At 44.1% G+C, this 24,265-nt stretch overlaps 1 long non-coding RNA gene and 1 other non-coding gene across 4 annotated transcripts; one reads left to right on the forward strand and one right to left on the reverse strand.

Moving 5' to 3' along the window:
* Positions 1-1,354: 1,354 nt before the first annotated feature.
* Positions 1,355-22,417, reverse strand: LOC128310964 (uncharacterized). Of its 3 annotated transcripts, none has more exons than XR_003417980.2 (3): positions 22,265-22,417; positions 21,392-21,537; positions 1,355-1,940 (listed from the first exon to the last, which is right to left on the reverse strand). It is a non-coding gene; the product is annotated as an uncharacterized LOC128310964 (long non-coding RNA). The 3 variants fall into 3 exon arrangements; XR_008295227.1 differs by lacking the exon at positions 1,355-1,940 and adding an exon at positions 6,595-10,255; XR_008295228.1 differs by lacking the exon at positions 1,355-1,940 and adding an exon at positions 6,595-10,255 and having other exon boundaries at positions 21,378-21,537.
* A 1,245-nt stretch (positions 22,418-23,662) lies between these two features.
* On the forward strand, positions 23,663-23,736 carry TRNAN-GUU (transfer RNA asparagine (anticodon GUU)). Its single transcript has one exon. It is a non-coding gene; the product is annotated as a tRNA-Asn (tRNA).
* The last annotated feature ends 529 nt before the right edge of the window (positions 23,737-24,265 follow it).

Below are 24,265 nucleotides of genomic sequence, written 5' to 3' on the forward strand. Positions count from 1 at the left end.
ATCCTGGCAGCCAGACGCACTGTCCAGGTGCGAGTGAAGAAACACTTTCCGGAGAATCTGACCAGCCTTGTAACAGAAACACCATGTCCGACTCCATATTGCTTCTATTTCCCTTGCTGCTGCATCTCACAGCTTAGAATTATCTGCTTGCTTAGCTCTACACTGGGCATGTGACAGCTAAGATTTGCGAAATCTGCTTTGCACCTGAAATCTACCTCACCTGAGGAGACGACGAAGTAGGTACAGAAAGGACTATGCTCTGTTTAAGATGTACAGGATCGACATGACCAGATTCCTGTACACAGAGATCAACTGACCAAGGACAAAAAACCTACACGGCCTCCCTCAGATGTCTGCAGATGTCAGCCACCTTTTGACTCCAGCCCCCTCCCACTTCCCCCTTTTGCCAACATAAAAGAAACTTGGATTTCATGCCAAGAGGAGATGGTTCTTTGGGAGAATAGTCCACCATTTCCTCGGTTTGCTGGATTTCTGAATAAAGTCGCTTTCTTTGTCCCCACATCTTGCCTCTCCATTTGCCTGTCACACAGGGAGCAGGAGGAGCTTGGACTCGCTAACAGCCTGAGAGGAAAGACGTGGCATCAGCCTGTAAGGGATTGCCTGGAGAGATTTGGCTTTAGATACTGCAGTCGGGGAAACAAACTTCAATATAAAACCGAGGGCAACTCCCAAAGACGGCAAGGAGAACTGTGGATTTACAGCCAAAGGAAAGAGTGAGGGAGTCAGTGACTGGAAAATTGCTACAAGGAACTTGTTTAGGTATCAAGGATGGGGGGATTCTTGCTGGCACTGGGCTTGGAAGGCTGAGGACTAGGACTAACTGAGGGCCCCAGGAGCCTGACTTAAGTTAGTCAACGAGGGAGTCCTTGCCAACCCTACAGTGACGCTCCTGTTAAAAAGCAAAAGCCAAGCAAGAAGAGCAAAGGCTTATTTATTCAGGGCTTGCGTTTTTGCAGAGACTGAAATGAAAGGAAGGCAGAGGAGTGGGAGAACTTTACAGTAGAAAAATGGGAAGCCTTCAGGTGTGCCCTGATTGGAGGCCGTTGGCATGGGTAAGCTGTAGGCAGGTATTAACCTTAAAAAGAAAAGTTATTTTCCCAGCAAAAATGGGCTTATTTGGGAACAGCAGAGAAATGCAATCCAGGACATTCATGCTATGGCAGAGCCACAGGCAAGCTGAATAAACAAAGGAGGGGAATATCACTAGATGGAGGAGAAGGAGGCAGTTGAGAGAGGCTGTTTTGAAGTAAAGTCCATTGGAGAAAAGCAAGAGTTCAAGGTGATGACTGTTTCTCATTGGCTCCCTCCGCGCGCGGGGGTGGGGGGGGGGTGGGGGGTGGGGTGGTCCTCAATTTCTTGTAGGAGATGCAATATACATTCTTCTTCCTATTGGGGCCTGTCATTGATGACTCTTTCCCGTTGAGAATTCTTCTGTTGGGGTCTACAATTGGCAATTCTTCCTGTAATTCATGTTGAGTGGTATAGCTCCCCCTTCTGGCCTCCCAACTCCATTCTAGTGAGGTTTCCCATTCTTAATTTTCACACTGGCTGACTAGAATTTAGAGGTATCCTGTGAGGTTGGTGGGGGTGCATACCCGGCTTTCTCTGGTTGGTCCTAAGTTGGAAGCAGGAACAAACACGAGGGAAATTATCAATTACCAAGTCCTGGCATTGTGGATGGGTATACTGGCATGCTCAGACTGTTCTAACAGAACACCACAGACTGCCTTAAACAACAGCAATTTATTTCTCACAGTTCTGGAGGGTGGGAAGTCCGAGATCCAGGTGCCATCAGGGTAGGTTTCGAATCCGGCCAAATATGCTACCCCCAAATAGGCCACTTTGGCTTAAGGATTATTTTCAGCGAAGGGCATGCTTGAAAAACAGATGCAAGAGTGCTCTGACCTCCTTTCCTCTTCCTAACAGCAGAAGATAAAATTGCCATGGGAAAGATGCCCTCCCTATACCAGGAGGAGAGAAAGGTTCTTGTCACCAGATTTAGGAAGTCGAGGCTGAGAGAAATCTATACAAACAGACCTGGTTAAAATAACCCTGATCTGTCTTTTGCCTCCTCGTATATTTTGGTTCCTTTTCGTAATTACTACTCTTTGCCGCACCTAGTACATGACCACTTAGGTCTAAGTACTTTTTGGATCTTTCTTCTTCCTTGAAAGCTCCCATGTGCATGGGAAGGATGTCTATGTTCTTCTCCTGCTAATCTGTTTTATGCCAACTTAATGCTGAGGCCCAGCCTGAGACCTTAAGAGGGTAGGGGAAAGAGTTTAGCCTCCCCTACAGCTTCCTTCTGAGGCCTCTTGTCATGGCTTATAGGCAGCCCCCTCTTGCCATGTGCTCACAGGACCTCTGCTAAGAAGAGGGGGAGGGGAGGGTGTTGAGGAAAACATATCTTGAGTTTTCACTGCCCCAGAGGTGTTAATCCAGGTGTAGCAGGTGGTGCTGGCCACAGCACAGACACCTCTTTGCTCCGCTAAAAAATAATCAAGAGCTATTTTATTATCAAGAACCATTTTGGGGGTGGCTGGGTGGCTCAGTGCCTCAGTCGGTTGAGCCTCCCACTTCGGCTCAGGTCATGACCTTGCGGTCCGTGGGTTCGAGCCCCGCTGGCGAGCGGTCCCGGTCCGTGGGTTCGACCCCGCGGGGAGCCCCGCGTCTGGCTCTGTGCTGACAGCTCGGAGCCTGGAGCCTGCTTCAGATTCTGGCTCTTCCCCTCTCTCTGTCCCTCCCCCACTCACGCTCTGTCTCTCTCAAAAATAAATAAACATTAATTTTTTTTTATTTTATTTTTTTTAAAGAACAACTTTGGCCAGAGAGTCTAAGGATCTTTGCTGGGCAATTACTGCTTTAGCAGATTCTGCAGTAACTTTAAGAATTAAGAAGTTCCTGATCATAGATAGCCTCATTTATTTTTATCCCTTGTCAGGGAGCAGGGATCTGCCAGTAAGAGTGAATCCTGACTCATGAAAGCCTGGTAGGTCCTCTCTAACTCACAATGTAAACAGGGATTAGGCCAATGAGATGGCTCATTTTGCTTGTGACAAGCTAGGGGCAGAATGAGATTTTGTCCTAGACTTAAATAAAAGGTTGTTCTAAGTTCCAGAGGTTCCCCCCCCCCCCCCCCGTTAGCAATGGTCTGGAGGATAAAGATGAAGGTGTTATCTTTCCAGGCCAATGCCAGAGTAAAGGAAAGGAAAGGAGAAAGGGTTTCACGTTTAGTTCAAGTATGAAATCTTGATCTGTTGTCTTGGGTGGGAGCAGTCTACCTCAAAGGCAACTGCTTCTTTTCATCACTTTGATTTGAAAGTCTCCAGCATCTACACAGGCCCAGGTATCAGGTGGAACGTTTTTTAGCTGTGTGATGTGTACCCAAGGGTCCATGCTTCCCAGTTTTGTGGCAGTATTTGGGGTCAGGAGCACCTGGTTAGGTCCCTCCGAATGAGGCTCACGGGCAGTCTTCCTCTGATGACACTTCCAGAATACCCAGTCACCGGGCTACACAGACTGTGACCAACAGAATCTTTTCAATTGGGATCTGGGAAGTCTTCTTTAACCTACTGATGATAGATGTGCCTGAGCAGAAGACACCACAGACTTACAGCAGCTGGTAATCCTAGCACGAGGTGACAAGGGAACAACATAAGGTTACACACTGACAGAACTCTCAGAAGTTTGCAAGGTTTTTGTTAAGGTTTGTATTTTTCCAGTGATATGGAGATTGTGGGGGGTGCACAGCAAGTGGAAAACACACTTTCTTTCTTCCTTTCTTTTTTAAATTGTTTAAGTTTATTTATTTATTTGGAGAGAGAGAGTGAGCAAGCATGAGCGGGGAAGGGGCAGAGGGCGAGGGGGAGAGAGAATCCCAAGCAGCCTCCACACTGTCAGTGCGGAGCCCCATGCAGGGCTCGAACTCACCAACCGTGAGATCATGACCTAAGCCTAAATCAAGAGTCTAGACGCTTAATCCACTGAGCCGCCCAGGCCCCCCGGAAACACACTTTGTAACAGCCTTTTTTCTTACTGTGGGGGCATCAGCCCATCTGGAAAACGTAACATACCAGGGCGAGAATATATTGATGACCTGTACTAGGTGGCAACTGGATGAAGTCCAGCTGCAGGTGTTCAGAGGGTCCAGAGGGAGGTTTGAGGCCTTTAGAACAAAAATAGCTTTTCCAGGATTACAGACCTGACTGGTCAGACATTGCTGGTAGACTAATTTTGCAATTTTATACAAGTCTCCCCACACTATGGTAGGTGAAGGAATACAAAAACCAAAATACAGGATTTGTCAGAGAGCCCGGAAGAACAAATTGGCCGTCTTGGTTTTCCACTGGCCCCAAATGTTCTCGTACTTCACAGCCCTTGTTCACTCAACCTTACTTTTTCTGATTCAGGAGCAGATTGCCTGGCATGTGATGGGACGTTAGGATGACAAAATCCTGGCAACGTGGGGCCATTCCTTGCGGAAGCAGAATGGGATTTCACCACCTGTGTCATCATCTTTATAGAGTCTGTTGCTATTGTCTTGCATTTTAGAAAGGCTCCATTTCCCTTGAGCGGCTCAGGTCATGTTCTCACAGATCGTGAGTTCGAGCCCCGTGTCAGCTCGGTGCTGACATCTCAGAGCCCGGGGCCTGCTTCACATTCTGTGTCTCCCTCTCTCTCTGCCCCTCTCCCACTCACGCTCTGTCTCTTTCTCTCAAAAAGAAGTAAACGTTAAAACAATTGCTTTCAATAAAATAAGAACATAAAAAAAAATTTAGAAAGGCTTCCATCTCTGCTGTTTCTGCTTGGGCCCCACTTCCTCATGTTCCATATTTTGCCTCTGAATACCCAAAGAAGCCATGTTTCCACTTCAAGGGGGAAGCAAGAAAGTTAATCATCCTCTGAGTTTTGTCCTAGGCCCCAAATACCTGTTAACACCCGAGAAGAGCCAGAGCCCAAACATGTTCCAGGACATTAGCTTCCAACAAACCTTAGCTGATGCTGGCGTCAATAGCCCTGCCTTCGGGAATTTATGGAATAACTCCTATTGTTCGCCTGGCAGTCACCTTTGTCTGGACCCTACCTTGGATTCCTGAAGAAACATGTACTCTCGACTCTTCTCCAACATAAACGCCTAGCCCCAAGCAACAACGAGACTTTTTCTCCTTTACTGAAGTCTCAGAAGTCTTTCTGAGTCTCCCGGACACTTGGTCTGCTAGTCTCCATCTGTCACTCACCCTGTTCAATAAACTTTATTTTCACTTTCTCTGGCTCCTGTTTGATCTCGATCCTTCGTGAAACCAAGGACTCTCTTGGCCAGTCCTGTGGGACCCTCCCCTAGGTCTCCGGACCCAGCCTGCCTGCATCACCAGCATTCTTTAGATTTGCAAATTTATAAATATATTTTACAATTTCCAGAAGCACTTGCCTTTTTAAATTTTCCTAATGTGGCACTAACACATTTAAGTATCTTTTAGTTTCTCTGTAATAAGAAGCCAAAAGTAGATAAACCTATTATTTAGTCATTAATGTTTTGATATTTTGTCTTATTTGGAAATGGTCTAGATATTTAATGAGTTTAACTTATCGTTTAACCCAACTTAGCAAAACTGTAAGGTTTTAGGTTACCAAAAAGAAAACTACTTAAGTAGACACAACATGAATTTGTTTGGCTAAAGTTGATTTTACTCCAGTAGAGCAAAAGTTTTATATTTAATGCTGATAACTCTAAAGATGTGTCCGTTTTAATTAAACCATCAACCTTGGGGTGCCTGGGTGGCTCGGTCGGTTAAGCGTCTGACTTCAGCTCAGGTCATGAACTTGGGGTTTGTGTGTTCGAGCCTTTCCAAAATCCAGAGTCACTCTCAAAGATAGCCAAAACAAAGAGCCAACGACTTGCATGTTCCAGGCAGACAGAAAGCCTAGCCCAGTAATGCAAAATCAGACAAACAGGAAGACCATAGCTATCCGTGGGACAGAAAGGATCAATATAATGGGTTTGGATTTGAAAAGAAAGGGACAATGTGAAACTTTATTTTTCTTAGTTGGGCACTACAGATAGAGATCCAGAACTGATTCTGGTAAGAATTTTCACTCTGCGGGCACCTGGGTGGCTCAGTCGGTTAAGCGTCCGACTCTTGGTTTCAGCTCAGGTCATGATCTCATGGTTTTGTGAGTTTGAGCCCCCCATCCCCCATCAGGCTCTGCGCTGGGATTCTCTCTCTCTCTCTCTCTCTCTCTCTCTCTCTCTCTCTCTCTCTCTCCATCTCTGCCCCTCTCCTGCTCACACTGTCTCTGTCTCTCTCAAAATAAATAAATTAAAAAAAAAAAAGAATTTTTGCTCTTCACTGGCTTCTGCCAGTTTTTTCAGGACCCCCTCCCTCTGCAGTATCCTCAGTATCTACCAGTTTCCCCTTGCCTATTTCAAGAATTATATAGCAGTTTACCAGAAAATCCCTCACAGTTTCATCAACTCTGGGAGGGGCCCACAGGGGCCCTCCTTTGCAGGTAGGTATAGGAGTATCTGTAAGGCCATTAACTCATGAGCGGGGAAGGGGCAGAGGGCGGTTTTGTTTGCAGTTGTGTGGTCTCTTCCGAGTGGAAAAGCAATTGGGACAGAGGATCAGTAGAAGGAGTCCTCAAAGGAGGACAGAGGGGAGCAAAAGGAGTCACATCAGTGTTACAGTCTTTTGTTTTAGGTACCTCTTACATCCTTTTTCTCCATTAGCCTTTTGCAGTGAATCTTTCAATGAATTGGAAGGCTTCTGGAGGTTTTTCTTGCCAATTAACACAGTTATCCCATTCTGTTTAATTTGAGAACCTTTACTTTTAAGTGCACTTCTTAAATTGTCTTATCTACTTGGAATGTTCCCCGTCGTGGCCATTGTAATTCCAAGTTGTTTTTAGTAAAATTTCGCCATTTCTACAGATATGCACAGCTCCTGGCACCATAGTTTTTAGACATAAAGTAAGCAGGTGTGCCAGAAGGTGGCGTGCTTGGCTCTTTAGAATTTAAGGATCCTATTAGCTAAGCCCTGTTCACACAAAACCAGACAAACGTAGGCACTTCAACACACCAGCAGTAACCAAAAGATATTACTGGCAAAGAGAAGGCCCTGCACACCACCAGCGATTCCCAGCATGGACTAAACCAGTAGACTCCAGTAAATGGAGACTGTGGACTGGAAAAGGAGACAGGACTCCAACGTGTACTTGTGGACTGAACGAAGGGCTAAGGACTGCCGCTCTGTCGGAACCTCCCGTCAGTCTACACTACCCCACGACCCCTAGACTGGGAAACCAGTTAGATCAGTAGCTCGAACACACACACAGAAGCGGAGCTCAAGCCAAGACAGACTTACCAGTAGTCCTCAGAAGTGGCGAGAAAGGCAGTGAGCTCACAAGGCACCATGCCTGTTTCTCATTGTCCCCGAATGCCATCAGAAGTACACTTTGGATCCCCATGCTGCACCAAATCTCTTAAAAATACTCAATTCAACCTAGTAAATTTGAAGATCTAATTGGCTTCATTAAATGATTCATGAATCAGGCAGCAGCCCATCTAGCAAGTACAGGGGAACTCCGCGGGAAGTTAAACAGGCAGAAAGGTTTTTAAAGGCGGAAAGGGCATAAAAATCAAAGAAGAAAGGAACTTATTAGCGAGAAATGCATGATTTAGGCAAGGCTGCCCTCCTAAGGGGAAGAGGGAGGAGTGTACCAGTAAAGTTCCTAGTATTGACCAGGAAATTCCACGTTGCCGGTTACAATGTTAAAGGTTACATTTCTGGGAGGTTGAAATTGCAGTTAGGTTAGGTGGTAAGTCCTGTCTTACTGACTTGGGGCCTTAACCCAAGTGATGCCATTTTGGGCCTGTTTTGTTTTTGTTTTGTTTTGTTTTGTTTTGTTTTTTTAATATACTATTGCCGGGTGAACTGGGGAGACCCGGGGTCCTGGGGCCTCCTCAATCCAGCCAGAACCTGAAGGAGTTGCCAAAGGTTCTTGGTCTTGCCAGGAGAAGGAATTCAAGAACAGACATGTAGCACAACAGATGAGTAACAGAAGCAAAAAGTACACTCCTGGAGATATGAGAGCAGCCGAACTTGAGCTCAAGAGTAAGAGCGCCAGTGAGAGTGCTAGCGACAGAGGGACAGTGACAGCGGGAGGGGAGTGAGAGCCAGAGCCAGGTGAACTGCCACACCCTGGGGGTTGGGTTTCTCTCTTTCATTGACAGTTATTGACTAGGGGGGCGGAATATTTACTGTTTGGTCCAGAAGCAGGGTTTCCTTTTTTTTTTTTTTTTCCCCCCTCAATTTTCCCATCCTGGCTCCCACCATCTTGGGCCTATCTGGTTTGATCCGGCTTCTTGTGGACTGCCGCTGCCAGGACAGGCCTCTGACCTCCCTGATAGCTGGCCAGCACTTCCTCTTTGCTGACCTCCAGGTGTCCTGTTAGAACTTAACTACCTGCCTACTCTAACGATACCGAAACCAGACAAATGATCCAGGATGTTGAACTGGTCCGGGCTTGCTGACCAGCTCCTCAAAAATCAACCCTGGTGGAATTATAGAAGGAAGGAAGAAACATGCCTTACAGGAATTATAAAAGACTTCTAACCCTCCATAGAGACTGAAGGCGTTTTTGAACTGGTGTGTGTGGAAGGCTGACGTTCAGAGGTAGCAGTGAGACATGATGGAGAAAAGCATTTAAGTTCTGTTCTTGCATCTCACTCCCATAGCACCGGCTCTACCATTTCTTATCCCTTCAAGAAAGAAATGATCAGTGGCACATATTCAATTTGCCAGTGTGGCAGGGGCAGTTTGAGATCTGGGACCCTACATAAGGTTTGTTGAGGAAAATAGTAGATGAAAACAGGGGTAGGCAAACCTGATGATCCCTGGGTTTTCTTTTTCCAGAGTCTCCTCCTCCAAACCTCCAGAGCTGATGATTGTCATGGCTTCCCGCCCGCCCCCCCTCCCCCACCGTGCTGCTTACCAATAAGCATAAAAACGATGCACTAAATAGATTTTTCCCGGACAGACTATAAAACAATAGTAGTGAAAATGACTTTATTGTACATGCTGCTCTACACTCGGGGACTCATCCTTCATTCTACCAAGACCATCAACGACTGAAGCCTACCTCTACCCAGTTCCCCTCATCACCCTGTGGACTCTTCCCCACAAGTCTCCTCCTTCCTGGGGCCCCTCATTTCTTCCTCTCCACTGGGGTGTCTGCCTAGCCCTCCCTGCGGCTTGTCTCAATTTGGGAATTTCGTTTCTTGATCCCCACTCCATAGTGAGACGTGGCCCAATGGTCTGCCCAAGTCCAGCATGTGTATCAGTGACCAGATGACTCTATGGATTCCAGGGACCACCAGAAGGAAGAATAAAAGTAACACTGGCTCTAGACCCAAAGATGCAAAAACGTCAGAGACAGACCCGTCAGACACACCCGCACGTGAAGGACATACCTTCTCCAAAGTCCCTGTTCACACAAATTCCTCAATGTCTTCTGCCCCGGAAATAACCCACTTTCCTCCCCTAATGGGGCAGCTGTTCCCTGAAGGTCAGAACCCCAGAGGGACCTAACTTGCCTGAGCAACAGACAGACAGTTCAAAGTAAAACTGCTGAACACACTGCACTGGCTGGGAATTGAACCCAGGCCTCCACCACTGAACCACCAATGCTCCCCCAAGATGTGCTGTACTAGGTCAAATCAGAAGGAGTCACCAGAAGGACTTGGAAAAAGCAATGGTAAACTAGATTTTCGCAGTACTCACTGTGGGCAACATTGTCAAAAAACAAAAAAGACACCCAGAGCAAAGGCTTGCATAGGAGATTTAATGTCCGGCAATGCTGTGAAGTTTTGGCTTCATGGCCAAATCCAAATATAGGATTTGGAAAAGTCTAATTCTGAAGTCGGCTCTTTACAAGTTGATAACAGAACTCTGTAGAAAAACATCAGAGATTCATGTTGTTTCTGGTCTCTGGTCCATATCTGCCGTGGACCCACGGAAAGTTGATTTTCACTGGCTGACACATTCTCTTTGCCCACCCATTGCTTGGTGCCTCCCAGACCCTTTCTTCCAAACTTTGAGATGAATACCAGTTCTCTACCCCAAATAGGTGGTCAGGACCCAGTGACGGTTCAGGAGGCTGGACTGGTGTGTCTAACTTACTCCAGAAGATCTGGGCGATAACTGAGGTTCTCTCCCTCTATGTCTCTTTTGAGTCCCTGGAAAAGGCCAAGGATTGAATCTTGCTTTTACATTTTTCTGCCTGGCACAGACCTCTATTGAAGCAAAAAAAAAAAAAAAAAAGAAAAAAAAAAGAAAAGAAAAATCCTCCTAGATTTGCTCCCTTCATCACATGTTCTGATCTGGCCACCCGGAAAGGTTGGTTCAAGGGGAAAAAAAAAAAAAAAAAAAAAAGAGAGTAAATTACGGGTACTTACGGATGCCAGGATATTACCCCTCTATCTAATTTAAAACTTTCTTTGCTTTTTACCCTTGTCTGATATTCATGTTTCACTCTTTTATCCTTTTGTTTACAATTAGCCTGGCATAGATTTTTCATACTCTTAATATTTAACCCTTTTCTAATATACTGCTATATCTGGAAGTTATTTTTTTTATCCAATCTGAGAAAATTGGATCCATTATAATCCGCAGTAATTGGTGTTGTATTGGGGATTCCTGTCATAGTATTACTTCCACCACCTCAGTGTGTGGTTTCTGTTTTGCTTTTTAATTTAATTTTTTAATTTAAAATATTTATTTATTTATCCATCTATCTATCTATCTTTTTTCTTTTCTTTTTTTTTTTTTTTTTTTTTTGAGAGCCAGCGTGAACAAGGAAGGGTCAGACAGAGAGAGAGACAGTGTATCCCAAGCAGGCTTCACACTTAGTGTGGAGGGTGTGGGTGGGATTTAAAATAATTTTAAATGTAGATTGGTTCACTTAAAATCTATTCCATCCTCCTAGCTGAAGAGGTTGAAAAACTGAAAAAATTGCATTTCTCAGATTCCCTTGCAGGTCGGGTTCAGGATAGAAATTAGATGCACTCAAGAGAGTTGGCAGAAGTGAGGAGAGGCAACTTTCTCACTGCTGTTGCTGATGGTAAGTAAGTCAATAGGGTTATGGAACCATGAGTGTTTAGAGACACTTTTGGTTGACAGTCACATTCTGGATTGTAGTCACTAGTTGAGTAGGTGTGAAAGGTGGTGGTATTGGCAGAGTTGAAGCTTCCTGATTCCAGTTAAGAAGGAAAGCCACAGTTTTCTATATACCAATGCTTCTACTACTTCTTGCGCCCAGGGGTTGCAGGGAGGAGATAAGGACAAGGGAGGAAAGCACCTGAGCAGAGCAGAAAAATATTCTCAATGTTTATAAATAAAAAATGTGGAGGGGCGCCTGGGTGGCTCCGTAGGTTAAGCGTCTGACTTCAGCTCACGTCATGATCTCATGGTTTGTGGGTTCGAGCCCATGGTTTGTGGGCGCTGTGCTGACAGCTCAGAGCCTGGAGCCTGCTTCAGATTCCGTGTCACTCTCTCTCTGCTCTTCCCCCGCTTGCGCTGTGTGTCTCTCTCTCAAAAATAAAAAACAGGTCTCTGGGAGCAGGTTTCTGGGAGGTCATATTGTTGATTGGGTACACCATGATTCCCTAGTGTTTAGTATTCCCTAGCCTACTATGTTCAGGAGATGAATCTGAGAAGACTCCTAAGTTTAAAAGTCAAACTTCAATAACTAAAGCTCCTAGGATTATAGTATAGTACAGTATCTTAAATATAGTAGAGTAGAGTAAGTATAATATAATATAGTTGATATGATATGATATGAATGATATAATATAACATAATATAACATAATATAATATATTAACAATCCTGGGATAGGAGAGATTTCTCAGAGAACAAAATTGGCTTAACCATAAAAGAAAAACTATAGACAAATTAGATTTCATTAAAAAACTTATGCTCATAAAAAAACTATAAAAAGTGAAAAGGAAAGCCATACTGGGAGAAGCTTTTTGAAATACATGTATCTAACAAGTGACTCAAATTCTGAATATAAAAAATGCTTAGAAGCCAATAGTAAAAAGTCAAGTCATCAATCAAAGGAATCAAGGCTCAGGGTGCCAGGTTGGCTTAGTCGGAAGACCATATGACTCTTGATCTGAGGGTCATGGGTTTGAGCCCCACAGGGAGCACAGAGATCACTTTAAAAAGCAAAAATTTAAATTTTTTAAAAAAAAGGAATCAGGGCTCTTTGGAGAAATGGCTGATTTTGGCACTGGGGCAGGAAATACACAGGGAGACCCTAGAGCGTTTTGCAATACCATAAAATAAGAAAGTACCAGAGAAAAAAACAAACTCCACAATGATGGGGGTATGCCAAAGGAAAACAGAAATCAACTGAAAATGCTCACAGTGGCTGAAACTGAAACAATCTGGGCAACAAAATGAATAAAATAGTATTGGATTATAACCCCAAAATATAACATAAATATCGACATGTCCATACTGATATAAGTAAATAAATAAATGAATAGGGAAAACAGACAAATGTCCCATGCAGAAGTATCCCAAATTAATGGAGATACTCCACCCTCCTTAAAAGTGTGGGCTACTCGCAGTGACTTCCTTCATCTCATGGGCAAAAACAGTGATTTTACAGTGGAGAAGCCTAATAAACACTTCCTCAGCCAACGAATCAAGATTAACATCAACAGTGGTAAGTCATGGTAACAGTACATACTATTAAGAAACAAACCTCAACCGAGTAAATTTGAAGGTTGAATTAGTCTTTTTAAGTGATGCATGAATCACGAAGCATCCCAACCAGCAATCAGAGGGGAGCTCTGCTGGGCTAAACCAAAGGAGATTTTTAAAGGCAAAGAGAAGGCAGAGAGAATGAAAGAATGGAAGGAAGGGAGGGAGGGAGGGAGGGAGGGAGGGAGGGAGGGAGGGAGGGAGGAAGGAAGAGGGAAGAAAGGGGGGAGGAAGGAAAGAAGGAACTTATTAGCAAGGAATGTATTATTTAGGCAAGGTTGCCCTCCTAAGGTGAGAGGAAGGGGTCTATCAGTAAAGTTCCCAGTATTGACCAAGAAATTCCATGCTGACTGGTTAAAGGTTATGTTTCTGGGGAGTTAAAACGGTAGGTAGGTTAGGTATTCAGTTTTGGTTTACTGACTTGGGGCCTTAACCTCAACGATGCCATTTTGGGCCTGTGGTTTTCTTTTTAACAATACCCATTATACAAAGTGATAAGAATGGTACTTTACCTCCCCAAACCCCTAACCCCAGTTTGATCATGAGAAAAACATCAGACAAATCCCAGTTGAGAGACATTCAACGTTTATTTATTTTTGGGACAGAGAAAGACAGAGCATGAACGGGGGAGGGGCAGAGAGAGAGGGAGACACAGAATCGGAAACAGGCTCCAGGCTCTGAGCCATCAGCCCAGAGCCTGACGCAGGGCTCGAACTCACGGACCGCGAGATCATGACCTGGCTGAAGTCAGACGCTTAACCGACTGCACCACCCAGGCGCCCCGAGACATTCTACAAAGTATGTGACCTGTACTCCTAAGGATTTTCAAGGTCATCAGTAACAAGAGAAGTCTGAGAAATTGCTAGTCAAGAGGAGCATGAGGAGACATAAACTGAAGGCACTGGGATACTCTGGGTGGAATCCTGGAACAGGAATAGGTCATTATGGGGGCCCCTGAATCAAGATATATTCTTAAAAATATGTCATGACAAAATTGGTCTTACACTGGGAAAACAGTTGATTCTCACTGGAAAATAAATTAAGGGGCACCTGGGTGGCTCAGTCGGTTAAGGGTCTGAATCTTGATTTCGGCTCAGGTCATGATCTCACAGTTCGTGGGATGGAGCCCCACGCTGCCGGGGAGCCTGTTTGGGATTCTCTCTCTCCCTCTCTCTGCCCCGCCCCTGCTCCTGTGCATGCATTCTCTCACTCTCTCACCAAATGAATAAACATTTTAAAAATGTTTTGTAAAAAAACAAAACAAACAAACAAACAAAACAAAGGGAAAAGGTCATTATGTAAAAATCAAGGAAATCTGAATAAAAAACATGAACTTTAGTTAACACTAATATTGGGGCGCCTGGCCTAGGTGGCTCAGTCGGTTGAGCATCTGACTTCAGCTCAGGTCATGATCTCACAGCTCGTGAATTCGAGCCCCGCGTCACGCTCTGGTGCTGACAGCTCAGAGCCTGGAGCCTGCTTCAGATTCTGTGTCTCCCTCTCTCTCTGCCCCTAACCCACTTGCATTCTATCTCTGTCTTTCTCAAAAATAAATAAACATTAAAAAAACCCCAATAATGTATTCATTCAATTATGACAAATGAACCATTCTAATGTAAGATGATAATTATAGGGGAAACTGAATGCAAGGTATATGGGAACTTTCTATACTATAATCTCAACTTTTTATAAATCTAAATCTAGTCTAACATAAAAAGTTAATGTAAAAAGTAAAGAAAAAAAAAGTCAAGCCAATTAAAAGTAGATAAAACACTTGAAATCTCTTCACAAAAGATTTCTTTATGACCAAAAGGCATAAGAAAGAATTCTCAACATCATTACTCATTAGAAACACAAATTTAAAATACTGTGATATACCATTACATACCTCTCAGAATGGCTAAAATTTAAGAGACAAAGAACACTCATGCTGACAAAAATGTGTAGCAACTTTATCTCTTGTTGCTGGTGAAAGAGTAAAGTAGTACAACCATTCTGGAAAACTGATAGCTGCTTCTTCTTCGTTTTGTTTTGTTTTGTTTTGTTTTGTTTTGTTTTGTTTTGTTTTAACGGTTATTTATTTTTGAGAAACAGAGAGACAGAGCACGAGAGGGGGAGGGACGGAGAGGGAGACCCAGAGCTGCAAGCAGGCTCCAGCTGTCAGCACAGAGCCCGACACGGGGCTCGAACCTAAGAACCCGTGAGATCATGACCTGAGTCGAAGTCAGAGGCCCAACCGACTGAGTCACCCAGGCACCCCGAAAACGGATAGCTTCTAATAAAGTTAAATATACAAATACCTTATGGCCTAGCAATTCTATTCCTAGGTTTATACCCACACAAAATGAACGTACAAGTGCACAAAAAGATTCCTGCAAGAATATTCATGGCAGCCTTATTCACATTATGCAAAACTGAAAATAGCCCGATTGTCCATCAACTATAGTGATCAATACATTGGAATAACACTCACCGATAATACCAAAATGATCTACTGATACACACAACAAAGTGGATACATCTCAAAAATATTATGTTGCGTGGGAAAAAAAGCCAAACACAAAAAGTATATTCATTTACGGGAATTTCAAAAGGAGGCAAAATTAATCTGTGGAGATAGAAATCAGAATGGTGATTGCTTCAGTGAAGGTAGGGTGAGGATTAACTGTGTTAAAAAACAAAATTCAACCAAGTAGATTTGAAGATTTAATGGGCTTTATTAAGCCATTCATGAATCAGGCAGCGTCCCATGTGGCCAGAAGAGAGATGTCCCAAGGAGTTGTATACCAAATGGAAGGTTTGGGGGGGGGGGCAGTTGGGGGCAAGGAAGTTAATTAGCCAAAGAAAAGAAAGTTATTGAGTATTTTCAAGGACTCCAACAGAGAATACTACAACTTTATCAGCAATATTTTTCCATCCCTCTAGGGATAGAGGCCAAGCTATTAATTCAGGTACCTCAGGAGTATGGTTTGTTCTGGCACAAATCAATAGTCAGGTTTATAGAATCAGATGTTTTTTTCCAAGCAAAGGGCAAAGAGATATGGTAAGACTTGACCATCAGCAATGAGGGTCACGAGAAAAAATATGTTAACCCAGGGGCTAAAATTTATTCGTAACAGCAGAGGCCCCTGTGAAAAGAACTTAGATAAAGACAATTAGATATTTTGGCCTAGTGTATGAGTTTCAGGCAAGAAGGAAGACATTCAGTCCATATGGCAAATAACCTACGAAATCAGCGAGTTCTTCCATATTATAGGGTTTTACCAGCAACGAAGGAGTCTTACTGTGTGTAATATAGCGAAAAGCATTAGGATACTTATTAGGACAAATACCAGCCCAAATACCTCAATCCAACACTCCTTCATGATTAATTCCCCAAAGAATCTGAAGGATGTTAAGTTAAAATGCCAAATATAAGCCCATTTGTGGAATTCTTTATTTCATGCAAAGAGGTCCACGAGAAGGAGTATAAGGACACAGGTTACAAATGCTGTCATATTACTTCATAGAAAAATACATAAGGGAGCTTCCCTAACCAGATGATTACAAAAAGTGTTATAAAGAAAATAACAAGTTATTGGTTTAAAAAAACAACAACACAGTATCAGTCAATTGTGCCTCTTGGGGGCCCTAAAAATATTTCCCCTCCCATACTGCTTCATGAGATTTGTAAGTTTATCAACTGCCCGGTGGGTCAGCTGATGAGTCACTTCTTCCCCACCCCCTCCCCCCGCCCCCTTATGTTCATTTATTTATTTTGAGAGAGAGGGAATCCCTCAAGCAGGATCCGAATTGTCAGCAGGGAACTCGATTCAGGGTTCAAACTCAGGAACTGTGAGGTCATGACCTGAGCCTAAATCAAGAGTCAGCTGAGCCCGACTAAGCCACCCAGGTGCCCCTGAGGAGTCATTTCCATCAGGGATCTTTCCGTGGACTGTGACCAGACAGGATTCCTATTTGGGCCATACCATAAATCAGTCAGTGGACTGAAACTACAACCACTGGCAGCTCTAAGGTTTTCTCTTTGTGGGATACCCTGGATTGAACATCCTTAAAAAGGAGTTTTAGATTTCCTTTCGGGAGATCATTTATGTTACCTATGAGGGCCTTGGTTTTGACAGATTTTAAGGCAATGGTCCTTGGTGCTCTACCAGCCAAAAATTTGTCTTTAGCTCCTCCTGAATCTAATTTGTCCATATGTATGTATGTATGTACATATGTATGTATGTTATGTCTGTAAGGGAGAGTGAGCGTGAGTCGGGGAGAGGCAGAGAGAGAAGGAGAGAGAGAATCCCAAGCAGGCTCTGCAGAACCAGACACCGGGGGATGGGGCTCAATCTCACTGGACCCTGAGATCCTGACTTGAGCTGAAATCAAGAGTCCGATGCTTAACCAACTGAGCCACCTAGGCACCCCCTCCTGAGTCTAATTTTGAATGTCCAGGAACCTTAATAATGGCCAAGGTGGATGCAAGTTTGTCAAAAATACCAAAAAGTCTTAGACACTGGACTGTATAGGATCACAGAACATGAATCAATAGTTAATTATGTATTGGACCACAACGACAATAAACGATTTTAAAGGCAAATACCAGGACATTACATAGCTGAGCAAACCCCATAAGAGACCTGATAAAGCACTGAAAATTATTTTGATAAAACACAAAATCTTTGCTTTCCTTTTTTAACCTCCTCTCAGGTGCAGAACGATAGTACAGGAAAACTTTGTCGTTTTAACAGAGGAAAAAATGTTAATATTTGGTTGGATATAAGTAAATTACAATATGAGATCCATTAATTAAAAAAATTTTTTTTAACATGTATTTATTTTTGAGAGACAGAGCACGAGCAGGGGAGAGGCAGAGACAGAGGGAGACACAGAATCTGAAGCAGGCTCCAGGCTCCGAGCTGTCAGCACAGAGCCCGACACGGGGCTCAAACTCACAGCCATAAGATCATGACCTGAGCCGAGGTCAACCACTTAACTGACTGAGCCACCCAGGCACTCCTAGATCCGTTAATTTTATATGTTCATCCTGACATTGTTCTGCTAGACTGGGAATGACAGAACAGGCAGGGCCAATAGGATTCCATATTGCTGAAGAGGGTTGCTCTAGGTTGAGTAGGCAGAATAAAGATTTAAAAGATGGGACAAGTTCTAAACTGAGGGCAGATGGTATAAATATCAAAGAAGCCATCACCAGAATCCCAGCCTTGCAAGTAGTTCTAAAACATGGGGAAGTTTTTGGGGCACCTGGGTGGCTCAGTCGGTTGGGCATCTGACCTCGGCTCAGGTCATGATCTCACAGTTCGTGGGTTTGAGCCCCGCATGGGGCTCTTGTGCTGACAGCTCAGAGCCTGGAGCCTGTTTCGGATTCTGTGTCTCCCTCTCTCTCTGCCCCTCCCCTGTTCACCCTCCGTCTCTGTCTCAAGAATAAATAAACATTAAAAAAACAAAAAAACATGGGGAAGTTGTTTCAACAAAGCTTGCCACCTGGCTATGAATCTTAAAAGACAAAGCAACAAAGGATGAGCCCATCAAAGAGCGATTGCAGCCTGGCCTTGAGGAGTCACCGCTGTGTGTGCAGAGGACAGAAAGGAGGATTGTTCTTGTACTGGCATTTCAGCTGGCCACACAGACCCTTTGTTGCTCAATTTACTGTGGTATATAAGCAGTGGCTCTCAAACATGTTGGATCATTTCACAGCAAGAAATATACTGTGTAGTGTGTCTCAGCACATACTTACACACATAAAACCATATAACTAACTCAAGTATAAGTTTAATAAATGGACAAGTATTGCCTATTTTCAGTATATGCCATGTAGGTACTCTAATTTTTACTTTTTTAATGAAAATTTTATTTTTAATTTATATATAGATAATAAATACATCTATAATAAAATATGTATCGTCCATTCATCTGTATAAACAGATATGGATAACATTTGTATTTTCTACTTAAATAAGTGTTCGTCATAATTCATTGATGGTCTGTGACCACAGGTTGAGAAACCCGAAGTTACAATAAATCCTTCCACAGTAGGAGAAAGATCTTATGGAAGTTCACTGATTCTTCTCTTCCGAAGGCACACCTGCTGGCTTGTCTGCATTCTCTCAGCATCCACGCATGCAGTTTATGCAGAGTTAACATATGCTTAGTATTCTAAGTATTCTCATTGGTTCATTTGTATTTTAACTCCCTTTCCAATCTAATTTTTAATCATTTGGTTTTTTTGATTTTTTAATATTTATTTATTTTTGAGAGAGAGAGAGAGGGAGGGAGAGGGAGGGAGAGGGAGCTGGGGAGGGTCAGAGACAGAGGGAGGCACAGAATTCGAAGCAGATTCCAGGCTCTGAGCTGTCAGCACAGAGCCCAAGGCGGGGCTCAAACTCACCAACTGTGAGATCATGACCTGAGTCAAAGTGGGATGCTCAACCAACTGAGCCACCCAGGCGCCCCCTCTTTAACCATTTGTAATTTTTGCTTTTCAGTGACTATTAGGAAGCAGGCAATTGTGAACTGTCTATCATAAATTAGCATCCTGTTGTATATTAGCAAGCTTATAAATACATTTCAAAATTTTTAGAGACATACTCTTTCTCATAATAATTTTTTGGTAAAAATGGAAATGCCAAAAGTAGATAAACTAAGCTTAGCATTTAATATTTATCTATTTTGGAAATAATTTAGATATTCAATGAGTGTCCATTATTTAGTTTATCTTAGTATAAACTTTGATCTTCTATTTATTTAAACTAAAACGTTTATTTAAAAATTTTTAAGTTTTTATTTATTTCTTTTGCGGGGCGGCGGGGGGGGGGGGGGCGGCGAGAGCAGGGGAAGTTCAGAGAGAGAGGGAAAGAATCCAAAGCAGTCTCCATGCTATCAGGCTGTCAGTACAGAGCCTGACTGAACTGGAACCAAGAGTCCAAACGTTAACCGACTGAGCCACCTAGGCACCCCTAAATTACTTGTTTTTAACAATTATACTTGGATAAGACATTAAACAGCTAATCATCATTTTAAGTTATTTCTTTTGTTGATGAATTTTGTAACATAGAGATAACATGAGCTTATTTGATTAGTAAACTCAGGTAGAAAAGGCAGTTTATCTGCATTCTATTTAATGTTGATAACTCTAAAGATATTCTTGTTTTTATTAAACCAACAAACTTGAATTCGTTTTTATTTATCAAAGATTATCCTAGACTATATGAACTTGCGTTACTTTTTAGTCTATTTCTGAGAACTTTAGGAATACTTAATAGATATTAAGTACTTGATATTCCTCAAGCCAATTAAGTAGAATTCTTTTACAAATTAATTTTGGCAATATCATCCCAAGACAGTAAAATACCATATCTATAACATGCATACACACACACACACAGCTCTTACAGCTTTCTTTCCTTCTTTTTTTTTTTTTTTTTTTTTTTTTTTTTTTTTAAACTTCAGCCATGTCTCAGGTAGGAAACCCAAAAGAATAGCTGGACCCAGGGGTGCCTGGGTGGCTCAGTCAGCTAAGCCTCTGATTTTGGCTCTGGTCATGATCTCATGGTTTGTGAGTTCAAGCCCCATGTTGGGCTCTAAGGTGACAGCTCAGAGCCTGGAGCCTGCTTCAGATGCTGTGTCTCCCTCTCTCTCTGCCCCTCCGCCCCCCCTTGTTCCTGCTCTGTCTCTCGCTCTCAAAAATACATAAACACTAAAAAAAAAAAGAATGGCTGGATCCAAATTATGTTTCCAGCAGATGGACTAACTTAAGGCTACTTGCTCAGATGACGAAGCTTTTATTAAAAATGTATTATTATTATCATTATTATTTGCATGAATCCAAATTATGTTTCCATAATTTTAAGGTTACCTGCTCAGATGGCCAGTCTTTCATTAAAAATGTATTATTATTATCATTTTTTTTGCATGGATGAGCAATCTTTTATTTAAAAATTGTTGTTGTTGTTATTATTATTATTATTATTATTATTATTTGCATGCGATCAGGATCCTTTTAGAGCTGTTTTGGACTTATTTTGTCCTTTGCATACTAATCAAAGAATGCATTCCACTGTCTCAGAGAGGTTTGGAATCCTCTTTTTTAAGGGTGCCCCTTAAGGTGGGCTTAACTAAAACAGAGGTTCCCCAGAATGGCTATTGCAATTTTAATTTATTTTTTTTTCAACGTTTATTTATTTTTTTGGGGACAGAGAGAGACAGAGCATGAACGGGGGAGGGGCAGAGAGAGAGGGAGACACAGAATCGGAAACAGGCTCCAGGCTCTGAGCCATCAGCCCAGAGCCCGACGCGGGGCTCGAACTCACGGACCGCGAGATCGTGACCTGGCAGAAGTCGGACGCTTAACCGACTGCGCCACCCAGTCACCCCTGAATTTAAGCAACACTTGTCCTAAAACAACCAGCAATCACAATCCCCCCCCCCCCCATCCTATGAAACAAAAGAGTACTCATCAATAGTGCAACCCCTCCCTCCAGTGGCATGATGGGCATCTCCTCTCTCTCTGGGCACTCACCCGCCTGATCCCAGAGAAAGGCAACGACCTCAACCAAAAGGAAGGAGGGAGGTCGGTACCTAAGAGGACTCACGGTGCGAGTAGAAGGCTGTCCGTATGTATACAAGCTAGGAGCGGTGAGCACTAGTCTCCTGTAGAGACCGCACCCAATTCCAGGAGACACCGGTCCTGCCTTGCTGAAATCACCTCAGGTCCTGCTTCTGACAACAGGCTGTCGGCCTAAAATTGTCACAAGGCAATAATTAAGCAAGACCATTTATTTGGGATCAAAGAATCGCAGTTCAGCATACACAGATGTGAAGAGCAACCCAAATAGTTGTTTAACGAGAACTTTCGATTGGTGTTAATGGCAGAAAGCGAATCTGGACGGAGTGTAATTGATTGCTAAGGCCATCACTAAGCAAAGTCTCTGACTGTAGCAAGTTACAGGTTTTGCGGCTCAGTCCTTGTAATATTTGGTGTTTGGCACAATTCAAAAGTTCCCAGTTCTACCCGGTGGAGACGTGCCTGCACAAAGCCCATCTCCTTAATGGCTTCCTGGCTCCATTTTAAAACCCTTTCATGCAAGTGACCCCATTTCATTCCACCTTTCAGATTCTTTTTTTTAACAACAGGAAAAGAGGTCTAACTTTCGGGACTGATGTAAGTTTTTCGTAATTTCGGCCAGATACCAGTTACATTTAGCAAAACTCACTGGGCGGTGCACTTAACATGTGTGAACTCTATGTTCAATCATTCACTGTTCGAAAAAAAATGTTATCAAGTGACGATGTTATTTTATTTGTTAGGTTTTATTTAAAGTATCCGTTGGAGTTCGAACTCTCATTTCATCTCGTTTCTTAGCTCGTCTAAAAAGGCCCCAGTGGCGCTTGAAACTTCTCAACCAGAAAAGCCTCATCGTTTCATTTTTGCAAAGACACCAAATACAAGGCGGCACCTCCCTCACCTCCTTCCAGACGTAGGGCAGTCAAGCATCTCAGTCAAGTCAAGTCTGAAGACCGAGACTTCAGCATGCACGGCGGAGGTTCCCTTTTTCTCAGCGCAGAGCTCTGGAATCGCGGGAAACCGTGCTCTCGTGCCGCAGGCAAATGGGGCAGCTCGCGCAGGTTTAAATCTAGCACTCGCCACCACCTCAGGAGACCCTGCTTTGAGCGGGATTGGAACCGAGGCTGCTACAGGTACAACGCAGAGCACTAAAGAGCTATGAGCCGGCTTGCAAATGCCGTGCTTTAAGCGGTCCTAAAGGCCTTCATGATATCTTGCTGCCTTGCCCCTCCCCCCCCCGCCCCCCCCCCCCCGAGCTACAAGTCTAACACCCTTTTCGTTCTTTTCCGTTCTTTTTCCTTCCTTCTCCTTCAACTACGATACAAGACCCATTCTCATCTCTCCGGGATCTGGCCCCTTACGGCTGCCAGGCCGCCGAGGAGGTCTTGTTGACCCAGTACGCGCCTCCGCAGCTTCCCTGCCTCCTCTTTGCGGCTCCCTTTTCCCTCCACCTGCTGTGGGCCCCCGGCCCACGCCGACCCCCCACCCACCGCACTGAGCACGTACGCAGCGGAGCCGAGCTGAGCGCCGGAAGCTCGAGCCGGCGGGTGGCGCGCGGTTCGTCTTTCCCGTTGCTGCCGCTGCGGATGCTGCTCAATTAACTGGATGGGTAAGTTTGAAAAACAAATTTCCGCTTTGAAAAGCTTTTCACTATTTCCATTCTCGGGGTTCTTCAGTTCCTCAAGGGCCTAAAAGCTAAAGACGACCAAGTAATTTACAAGTCCCAGGAGAGCGTCCTGGTGAATGTCTGACCCTGTTCTCGGCGTGGGGACATTAGAACGACCATCGACCCGACCCCTGCCGTCGTGGAACCTCCCTGCCGGGCAGAGGAACCCGAAGGAAGTGGAAGCACCCCACCAGCCTCGAAGGTATCTCCGAATGGTGGGCTCTCCTTCTGACCAATTATGCCCTTCCTACTTCCTCCAGGCCTCACATTCGTCCTGGGTTAGGGGACGAGTGCCGATGAAGGGTGGTCTGATGAAGGCAGAGAAGAGGGAAGCGTCACCAGGCGAGCCCACCGGGACGTGTAGCTAGCTTCCCTCGGGCCCCTCTCGCCTCGGCCCCGGGGACGCTAGCTAGCATTTCAGGCGGGTGGGGAGCAAGGCAGAGTGGGGCCGCTGGGCTGCCCTTTTGTCTTCGGAATCTCTCACTCACGGTTTTCACGCGATGAACACGCTTTGTCAACTCCTCTCCGGTTTTCCGAGGCATTGGAACTTGTTTCCTTGTCTAGAGTGCGGCACGTCCCCGAGGTTAGCAGGTACTTCCTACCTAAGGAGGCAGGGGAAGGGTGGAGCGCTGTGTCTCTGTGGCGCAATCGGTTAGCGCGTTCGGCTGTTAACCGAAAGGTTGGTGGTTCGAGCCCACCCAGGGACGGGCTGCTTCACTTTTTGGCTCAGTTCCGCGTGTTTCCTGCTGTTTAGTTAGCACCTGCACATTTCCTCACATAAAGTACACATTACTGGATTCTGGGCCCTAGCCACCTCACAGCACCTAACCGTTCAGAGCCACCCCCCACGTCCCAACCTCATTCTCTGACGGTATCTGCTGGCCTATCAGCAGCTTTATACCTCTACAACGCCAACTTCTCAAACAGATAGAAAAACCCGGTTCTACCTAGTGTGGTAAAACTCTGTAGTCCGCCCTGAAAGATTGGATGAGTAAGTGAAACTTTTTGTGACTCCCATCTTTTTTTTTTTTTTTTTTAATTTCTAAACATGATTGCCTTCATTGTTCAAACTGCTTGCCTTGGGAAAATTGGTCCGGGGGCTGACATTTTTTTTTGAAAAAAAAAATGCTAATTGTTCATTTTTTAGAGCATTTTAGGTTCACAGCAAAGCTGAGGGGAAGGGACAGAGATTGCCCACACCCTTCCTGCCCTCCCCCCCCCACACACACAAATAGC

The sequence above is a fragment of the Acinonyx jubatus genome, chromosome C1 (assembly GCF_027475565.1).
Source record: "Acinonyx jubatus isolate Ajub_Pintada_27869175 chromosome C1, VMU_Ajub_asm_v1.0, whole genome shotgun sequence".
Classification (NCBI taxonomy): Eukaryota; Metazoa; Chordata; class Mammalia; order Carnivora; family Felidae; genus Acinonyx; species Acinonyx jubatus.